Below are 10,771 nucleotides of genomic sequence, written 5' to 3'. Positions count from 1 at the left end.
TCTATCTATCTATCTATCTATCTATCTATCTATCTATCTATCTATCTATCTATCTATCTATCTATCTATCGGTCTGTCTGTCTGTCTGTCTGTCTGTCTGTCTGTTCAAAGAGGCTGCAATATGATTATAAATGCCTGACATCCGTAATTATCTTTCTTTCTTTCTTTTTTCACGTAGGCTACAATTACAGTATCCATATATTTGATCACAGCTTGATATGCATTCAAACTCTGCACAGACGTCATGACATGAAGTCATTCGGTTCATTTTGTTTGTCCGGCTTACAGCTTCCTCCCTTCTCAATCTCCATTTTAATTTAGCATCTGCAGAGTGTCTGAAGCTGCTCCGTCTACACCTGCTCGGGGGTAAGTCAGACCAAGTTCCCCGGCTGCCCTAATTCACATTTAAAAGCCTTTGAACGAGCGGGCCCCTTCTCTCCTCCAAAGTGCTTGATTTATGTGCTGTTTGTGGTTTTATAGAACGCGAAACAATTCATTTTCTCCTGAAAAGGAATTGGGTATTAATTTGGAGAAGGCCCCTGAGCACTTTTTTAAGACTCCAATCATATGCTGGAGTCATTTAAAGGCTGCCATGGACATTAGCCCCCGAAGAAAGGCTTTTAATCCTGCCTGAGGAGCGCAGCTATAGAAACGGCTGCCCCAACGCCAAATCATTACTCCTAAAGGGTGAAGGAGGACCACGGCTGGATTTATTCTTCACGCCCCCAAGACTATTTATTTCTGGAGAGACCCTATCTTAGAACCCCCCACCCCACCCCAGTGCGACACGGGGAGTGTGTAGAAGCAGTGAAAGGAAAAGAAATAGGATAAAGGAAGTACATATTAAGCTTTTCATTTTCCTGCCACTTAATTTCCTCGCGGCCGCCTGTGTAATGAATGTAATTGCTACCTTTGATGAGAACACTATTATCTGAATCACACTTTAAATGGGCAAACAAGGCCCCCTCCATCCTCTCTCTCCCCCATCACAAAGCGGGTATGAGATCTCTAATTATGCGACAGAACAAGTGTTTTTTCTCAAAGCCGTGGCGTTGCGCTCGATTGCCAAAGAGCAGCCCTGGTTACATTTGCACAAAGGCGCAGATTAGCGGCGATACGCGCGCCACACACAAAGATGGGCGGTTTTTTTATCATTAATTTCCTGCGGGAACCAGCGAATGTCTCCGTACAGGAAATTCTCATTTAGTCGAACGCCAGATCTCATTTTCTAAAAATCTGGTCCAAGCTGATTGGAATATGTGCCAAAATCAAATCAATAAGTATAGGGCCTAATGTGAATAAAAGGAATGCCCGCATACGAAAGCAAACGGCAGAGTAAACTTTATTTAGGAAAGCAGAATGAAATAGGATATTACAGTATAGGCTATATATTGAGTTTCATTATATATAGGCTTCAGCTTTATATAGATAGGCCTATAGGCCTATATATACGCACACACAATTTTATTGCTGTTTTGCAATTAAAATGTCTATATCTTTAAAAAAAAATTTTTATTAAAATGCCCTATAGCCTGTTATCTATCTATCTATCTAGATAATATGTATAGCCAATGTATTAATTTAAATAACGCAATAAAAAGTCACATATATATATCCTGAAAGCATATATCCTCCTTGTTTAGGCCTATGTGCTGCTTGGATCACGTTCTGACTTTAGTATGACACGCCGAATTTATTAAAATGCCCTATAGCCTGTTATCTATCTATCTATCTAGATAATATGTATAGCCAATGTATTAATTTAAATAACGCAATAAAAAGTCACATATATATATCCTGAAAGCAATCATTTTACCTCCTCCTTGTTTAGGCCTATGTGCTGCTTGGATCACGTTCTGACTTTAGTATGACACGCCGATCCTCAAACAGACAGTTCAGTTATTCATGAGGATTTATCTTTGCACATCTCTCGGCGCGCACGCGGTGAATAGCTGTTTAATAAAAGTGTCGGGCTCGTCCTACAGATGACGTGACTTTACGAGGCGACGCACGATAAAACCGCTGTCACCTTATGAAGTCTGAACGCGCGCGCATCCCCGGTAACGTATTAAAGCATCGCCGGAGAGATTTTCAGACGTCACAGGTGACAGCACGCTTCTGTTCGGTCGAGCTCTTTAGCCTCACCGAGATGCAAAAAACTATAAAGCAACGCCACAAATGACGAATTACACAATTATTCTTAAATGGCTGGCGTTTTGAGCTATATGCAAAGCCATTTGGCACCTTAAACGTGAGTTATTATTCTTCAAAGCAAGCTATACTTAAATGATAAAGTGATAATCAATTCCTTTGACTATGATGCCTCGCTTGGAGCCTGGGGGGAAAACTACTGATCACTTCTATTGGTCTGCAAATGATGGTACTTACAGCATGACAGATGGCTGGCAGGAGCGCTGTGTGACTTCAGAAAGGTTTATAATGTCTGAAACAGGCTGCCATTCGGGCCCAGTCAGGCAGCAGAGGAATGGGCCAATATTTCTGAGTGAAGTGGCATTTTAGCTGTATTTATCTGAGGATCTCTACACCAAAACCATAGGCACTAATAAAGAAGATGCTGTAATAGCTTTTGACTGGGTCCAGTCGCTCTGGATGGGGAATGAACTGTCCTTTGCTGAATTATTGTGGCCAAATGCCATTTGTACAGCCTGAAAAGTGGGGGCATTTATCCTGACTGTCAGTGCTTGGCCATAGCTCATAGTCCTGAATGATATCTCCCAACGCACAGTTGCCCCAATACTCGCATTTCATGCTCGGCGCTGAGAGGGGAACTAATGGATGGCACTGTCTGAAGGCAGATAATTTAGAGCATCTTCTGTCAAATCTTTAAAACACACGGCTCTACACAAGCCAGTGGCTCTACACAGTGGAGTGCATCAAGCGACACCACCCCTGTGCCTCCCTGCCACACTGGGCCACTGAACCAGGGAGATTCATTAGAAATGGCTTTTGAATTCTCAAAAAGCAGGCAGGGGTACTGGTATCAGCTGATTTAACACTGAATTTGAATAGTGTGTAGTTTAGTTTTAGTCTCTTTTGTCACAAATGGTTACATTTGTACGTACAAGAATACATGGTGAAGATGGTTTTTCCATGAAATTTGCAAGTACCTTGGCAGATTAAGTAAATGGTTGTACTTACTCATATTGAAGGGACAGTTCACCCAGCTCATCTTTTTTTACCTTTATTTATATTGCGCTTTTAGCAATACAGATTGTGTCAAAGCAACTGAACAGCATTAATTAGGGAAATAGTGTGTCAATAATGCAAAATGACAATAGTAAACACTAATTTTTCAGTTAAAGGCAGTTCATCATTCAATTCAGTGATGTCATCATCCAGCTCAGTTCAGTTTAAATAGTATCTTTGCAATCATTTGCAATCAAGTCAACGATATCGCTTGAAATGAAGTGTCCCCAACTAAGCAAGCCAGAGGCGACAGCGGCAAGGAACCAAAACTCCATCGGTGACAGAATGGAGAAAAAACCTTGGGAGAAACCAGGCTCAGTCGGGGGGCCAGTTCTCCTCTGACCAGACGAAACCAGCAGTTCAATTCCAGGCTGCAGCAAAGTCACATTGTGCAGAGGACTCATCTGGTTCCTGTGGTCTTGTCCCGGTGGTCGTCTGAGACAAGGTTGGCATCATCGCTTCTCAGGTGTTCTGGATCCAGACTACCATTTTTGATGGTAAGACTGTATATATATATATATATATACAGTATATATATACAGTATATATATATATATATATATATAGTTAACTATGATCCCTTACTCGATATATTGTGGAAAAGTTTAAGAGATTTAATTGGACATTTCATGTAATTTTACAGCAAAATGCAGGTAAATGTACAATTTTTTGAAGTTAAAAATAAATAATCTATAATTTACAGTAAATAAAAAATTACAAAACAAATTGACAGCTTACATTGGATGGTTTTTCATTGAAATGTAATAATTACACTAGAAATGTTCATTAAGGTTTTGTTGCATCTTATGTTGTTTAATTAATGTTACTGCATTCTTTTAGTATTGTCTGTTACCGTGATGGTGTTTTGTGTGTATGACACGTGCACCTTCTATATATACAGTAAGTATTCACCTCAGCTTGTGCTTGTAATGAACTTGGATTCATCATGTGGCTTTCTCTTTATCTGTTTTAAGGTGTTGTTAGTACATTATAAAGATTTTTTAAAAACTGATTTTAGTAATTTAACATTTTCAGTTAATTAATTACTGTTAAGTACTAACAACCACATCTGTCATATTCTTTACTGTAAATTTCGCAGATTTAAAGTCCAAACAACACTGGACTACAACTATATTTATATGGACATAATAGAGTTGTTTTCAAAATACATTATTTTGGGTAGTGCAGAAGAAAGAAAGACCTACAGGCTGTAAATATAGAGTATGGTGCCATAGAAAGCAATTTCTAGAAGTGTTGTAAACAAAGCCAGAAACTTAAGTTTAATAAGTAAAATCTAAAATCTTAATTTATTATTGTGTGCACATGCTGTTCTTGCCTGGTTGACTATGTATATTACAAAAATTAGATAGCATCCAGGCACAAAGGGCATCTCAGGTTAATGAGAACTAATGAAATGACCAGTCCAATTGAGCATTGATTATTGATAAAAGCTTATCATTGTCTAATAGACTCCTTATCTCTTTTTCAAACTAGAGCAGAAGTTCTGCATCTCTAATCCTGTTCATTTTGTTCTTATGGGTTTCAGTTACGACTCTTTTACAAGCTGTTTTCTGTAGCACCACATGATATTTTACTATGGAGAAATTACTCTCTGCCTAGTGTTTTCTGTAGCCCATTCTCTACTGTCATTTTTATACAAAGATCCAGGTTGCTTTCCACATCACAGTGGTTAGTATGTTTGATTTATTCTCCACACAAGTTGATGCTGTAACAAGGAAGTACTCCATTACCTCTGAATGAATAGCCATTCTAGTATTATTCACTTTCCCTGAACGCTGCTCTTATCTTGCACTGTGCCCAGTAGGCCTCGTTAGTCACCATATGAGGTGAGTGGCCGGGTTATTATGGGAGGGAGGAATGACCTTCGACCTCCATGACCTCTTATCGATCTCTGGGCCTAGTGCAGCTGGGCCTCTCTGTTCTAATGCATAGGGGGAGGAATTTAAACACGACACGCACTGTACCATGCCAGTTGGGGAGATCATTAATAACATGCATTTTTCCTGTACAACACTGACAAATCAACCGGACCGTGGAGCGGTAGGGAGTTTATGAACACAAACATGGGGCTCGCGTAAAGGAGCAACAAAAGAGAATAGATAAAGAGCTGTAGATAAACAAAAGCCAATAAATCAATTTATCTGTCTGAGTTTTCAGTTGTTTGACATTTTTGGAGGCTGATGGTGAAGCTATTCTTGTGATTAAGATATCATGGTATTTGCTACTGAGGTTATTCAGCGCACTTCATAATCTATTCATCACTTAATCAGCCACCAAAAGTCAAACAACTGTGTATTTATTCATTTACTTGCTTATTTTTTTTTTATGTGAGTAAATGCTCAAATATTTGACCTTTATCTTATTATATTCATCTTCACATATAAAATCTTATACTATTACAATTGTTATTACAACAATATAAAAAAAGAAACTTTAATATATTTTAAAATCTAATTTATTCCTGTTTTTCAGTCATTTATAGCCAGTATTCCAGTCTTCAGTGTCTCATTTATCCTTCAGAAATCATTCCAATATGATGATTTGCAAAAAAAAAATAAAAATCATCAATGCAGAAAACTGTTGTGCATTTGTGGACACCGTGATACTTTTTTCCCCAGTTTCTTTTAACTGCAGTTATTTTAAAAATAAATCTTTTGTAAACTGTAAAAATTATTTTTCAAAGTTATAAACAAAAGAAATAATTTTACAAGAAAAAATGTCATTCTTTTTGCTTAAGAATTTTGTTTAATTCATTGTGGTACTTGCCATTTCTTTGCTATTATTTGTAAATTGAAAATTGTTTCTATGCTGATTTTTTTTTCTGTGTAAAATTATGAATATATTTAATGTCACTTTAGATAAATGTATATATATATATATATATATATACTATTAATAATTATAAGAATATTAATATAAAATGTATAAATTACACATTTATTGGCCAATTTATACGCTTTTAGTGTCTGTTTTAGACTCTTATTCTTTTTGTTCTGGTGTTTTGTGAGGCTTCTTTTCTGTTTTTCTTTGTCTCTATCACACTGGCTCTTTCTCTTTTCTAGATCCTATCACTCCTTACACTTTCACAGCTCTTCTTCTTCTTTACATCATCCTGATAGCACACACATATGCACTTTTCTTCACCTTGATCTTTGGTCCAGTGAAGACTACAACAGCAGGCCTGTAGACCTGTAAAGAATGGGCTTTGTGGTTTTCTAAAAAAAATAAATAAATAAATAAAAAAGTAGGCCACATGGGGGAAGTAAGCTGCTAATGTAAGCATGTAATAGTTTTCTATAAATAATCGAATGACAACATGGGCGCAATGGCATCTAGGGACTGTAAAAGAATATGTAACCAATTTTAGTGCTATTAAAGTGAAATAGAGAACAAAATATATAAGAGGTCGAGGGAAAGGTTTCATTTGGAGCCAGGGAATAAGGGCTTTATGGCAGCATAGGATATAGTCACTGCCACTGAGAACAGAAAAGAAAGAATGGTCTTAACACTGAACGAATTAGAGCAGAATTAGAGCATTGAGAATTAAAGCAGAGGGAAAAATGTGCAGTGCATAAAATCAATTGGTCGATAATTGGCTCACTTTTCATGTGTGTGCATGTTGGGTGGCCATATATCTTTTCCTAGGAGCACTGATTTGATTTGCACTTATGTTTTTACAAATAATCAATGCTTCATTTTGACCGCATAACAGATTGTGTCTCGTATAGTACACTTTCATCTGGAGAGAGTGACAGCTTGAAATTGACACACAACAAGAGAAATATTATTAAACATGGCCTGGATTCACTCCTGGGTTTGTGAAAACAGTATCAAGATTTTAAGCCTGTATTATACCTGTTGCTTTGTATAGATTCATTTTGGTTTCAGAAATACTTAATATACTGTAAGAAAATACACAATTACAAAGATTAGTTATCGTCATAGTCATCTATGCTTATTGTCATCATCATCCAGCTAGTCATTATCATCACCTATTAGGGCTATCATCATAATTTATTCTAAATATAAATGAAGGTAATTAAAATAAGTGCCTCTGTCTGATTCGTACACCTATGTCTGTACTCAGTAATATTTATTTGCTAATTTTAAATATACTTAGCATCTAACCTATGACATGTCTATATCTTTTATAAAGCTGTTAATTACATTCTTCAGTGGTTGTGTGTGTGTGTATTTGATAGTTATAGCAAGGGGAGAGAACAGAATTTAAATTTGTTTGCCATTGATTTGTGGTCCATGTGGGGCTAGACTGATATTTATGGGGAGAAAATGCCCCTCTGCCCCCAGGACTCTGGCACAAATCAGATGTGAGATCCAATATGGCCGTCATGAAGAACGGATGATGTGAGGTGAATAAAAAGAGTCTCATCTCAAATGGATTTGTGTGGTGACACTAACAAGGGCTTTTAATCTTTAATTCAAGATGAATTCTATTCTCCTCTGGATATCATTCGATTTTTCTATTAAGCCGTACAAGTGTAGTAGGCTTTATTTAGCCAGTTTCATTTTTAGTATAAGATCCCTGTGAATGTCAGTCATGAGTACTTTTCCATAGAAGTCTGTCGCTGTCTTTTATTTCTCTTTCTCCTCTCTAAGACGGCCCCCTCTCATTGCTCTCTTTGAGCGGTGGTAGTAGCTGCTTAATTATGTAGGGAGCTAGGAGATCTTTATTCTCTGTGTCCATGCTGATAGCATCTCATTCACTCTCAGTGTTTGAGGTTTAGATTTTATCTTGACAGGCTGGCTGACAAATAGAAGTCATCCTACACCTGCACTGGGAATCTGTACTGGTGTTCTGGACAAACGTATTTGTCTATAATGTCACTGGGCTGCTGATGAGGTTAACATGTTGATCATGAAAATATATAAATAAACTATTTTTTTAAAATAAAATAAAAATAAATAAATGAATGAATGAATGAATAAATGTAAGATATTTAAAATTGTAAATTGTATTTAACAGCAAAATAATGTGTATACTAAATTAATATAAATATTTTTTTAATTCATAAATTCATGATATATGTTTGTGTGTGTGTGTGTGTGTGTATATATATATATCATATGTCGCTATATTTAATATCCTTATTTACATTTATTTATTGTCTATAATATTTCTTATTATTCTTGTTTATATTGTTATATAAATATAATTTAATATATTTTTATGTGTGTGTAAATAGGCCTGTAGACCTGTAAAGAATGGGATCTAAAGAATGTGTGTGTGTGTGTGTGTGTGTTTGTGTGTGTGTGTTAGTGCTGTCAAACGATTAATCACAATTAATCTAATCCAAAATTAAAGTTTTTGTTTACATAATATGTGTGTACTGTGCATATTTATTACGCATATATAAATGCACACACATGCATGTATATATTTCAGAAAAATATGTTATGTATATATATATTAAATATATTTATATATAATATAAATTATATGAATATAAATATATACATGTAAATAAATATACATATTTTCAAAATATGTACTGTATGTGTGTATTTATATATACATAATAAATATGCAAAGTACACACATATATATATTATGTAAACAAAAACTTTTATTTTGGATGCGATTAATCATTTGACAGCACTAGTATATATATATATATCTGAGGTAGACTAAATCCAGAAGAACTGTGGCAACGTCTCTGATGCTTCAAGAAACCTACTTGCAAAGCTACCTGAAAAACTATGCGCAAGTGCACCTAGGGCAAAACACTATATATGTATAAAATATAATGATATTCATAATACTATAATAATAGAATAGAATAGAATAGAATAGAATGATATTTAAATCTATGATATTCCCTATGAAGATCCCTTTCCTGAGCATGACAGCTGCTATTAGCTTTAGTACTCATTTTAATTAAAATGCATATTTAATAGCTAATGACAATAATACAATTAATAATGTTGAAGTATTTATATGTAAGCTTGTATCTGAGGACATGACAATGAAATTAAAGCTCCTATAAATGACCCATTTTAATTACTGTACTCGGTTTGTTTGATTAATCCGCCCCATTACGACGCGTCTCTCTGTTTCCTCTAGTCAGGAAAGGTTGGTTGCTATGGCCACATAAGTGGCTCTGAGTGACTGCTCACCATCTCGGCTCCAAACAACGAGCAATAATCAGCTCATTAAAGAGCTTCCCCCCTCCCCTCATACCCCTACACTCATCTAAATAACAAATAACAAGCTCACTCTCCATTCCGCCTCCTTCTCCCCCCCCCCCCCCCCCCCCCCCCCCCCCAAATTGCTTTATTGATGGGCTTCCTCAGAGCCTGAGCATTTGGGCCATTTGTAACGGGCTCCATATCTCTATCTCCCCTTAGACACTGATGAGAAGCCACTGCTGCCTCAACCCGATCACAGCACTGTAATGACACACAGTCAGAATGCTTGGCCCAAGAACGCTCACACCTGGCTTTTCTACGGAAGGCATCACCTGTGTGTGTGTGTGTGTGTGTGTGAGAATCTGGACAGGTGCTGCAAAGCCATTCCACAGATTCAGCCATGTCAGAAAGAATGAATGGGGTCTTTTAGCTCTTGGTTGGCACAAGGAAGACACAGATCATTGCATCAATGTAGGACACTGAGGGTCAGGGAAACCTGTTGAACATCTCTGTACCTGTAAGCAACATTTATGGTTCACGAGGTGTTACATCAGATACCACATTCTTGAATCTCCTACCTTAAACACATATCTTCACAACCGTGCATGTAATTAAATTGCCTTTTCTATTCTTTATCAGTCTTTAAAGGGCTAGTTCACCAAAAATAAACTCAAGAATTGTTTTTGTCCATACAGCGAGTCAGTGGGGGTCAAAACAAAATTCAACAACAAAATTCTGTGGATAGTATCCTATGAGCGTGGATGGACAACCATGGTCCTGATGGACGTGAACTGACCTGTGACCCACTTGGTAAGAGCTTCCTCTCACCCTCAAAGTGACATTGAATTCTGCCCTTTTCTCCGCGCCCAATGAGCATATAAAAGCAGCTCTTTGATACTTGGCTAATCACGCTGTAACTCAGAGCCTCTAACTATCTCTAAGCCAATCAATAGCTTCGCCATCCCAATTAAGGTGGGCCAGGTCAGGGCCAGGCCACAGTCAGTCCTTTACAACTTAAATGCCATGTTTAAATCCATTGTGTGTATTACAGTGAGACGAGCAGCCTGACCTTCAAGCTTTTAATGCCTCGTTTCAATAGTGCCGGACATTAATGCACTGGGAAAGAGCATGTGGTCATTTCGTACAAGTCGGTTAAACAGATCAGGGTTTAGACTAAGTGTGCTAATAATGCTGCTTAGAAAACATTTTTTAGCTTATTTACATTCATGCATTTGGCATATATACTGTTATAGAAAGCAACTTAAGGTGCATTCAAGCCATACAATTTATTAGTGTGGCAGTATTGAAGTCTCTTATAATGATCAGTCCATCTAAATCTGTAATAAATCTATATCAATTAGGCTAATATATCTACATCTATCTACAATAAATATGG

Source organism: Sinocyclocheilus grahami, unplaced genomic scaffold (assembly GCF_001515645.1).
Source record: "Sinocyclocheilus grahami isolate Dianchi unplaced genomic scaffold, SAMN03320097.WGS_v1.1 scaffold54.1, whole genome shotgun sequence".
NCBI lineage: Eukaryota > Metazoa > Chordata > Actinopteri > Cypriniformes > Cyprinidae > Sinocyclocheilus > Sinocyclocheilus grahami.
The sequence above is the reverse complement of the archived record's forward strand: the minus strand, read 5'-3'. Positions refer to the sequence as shown.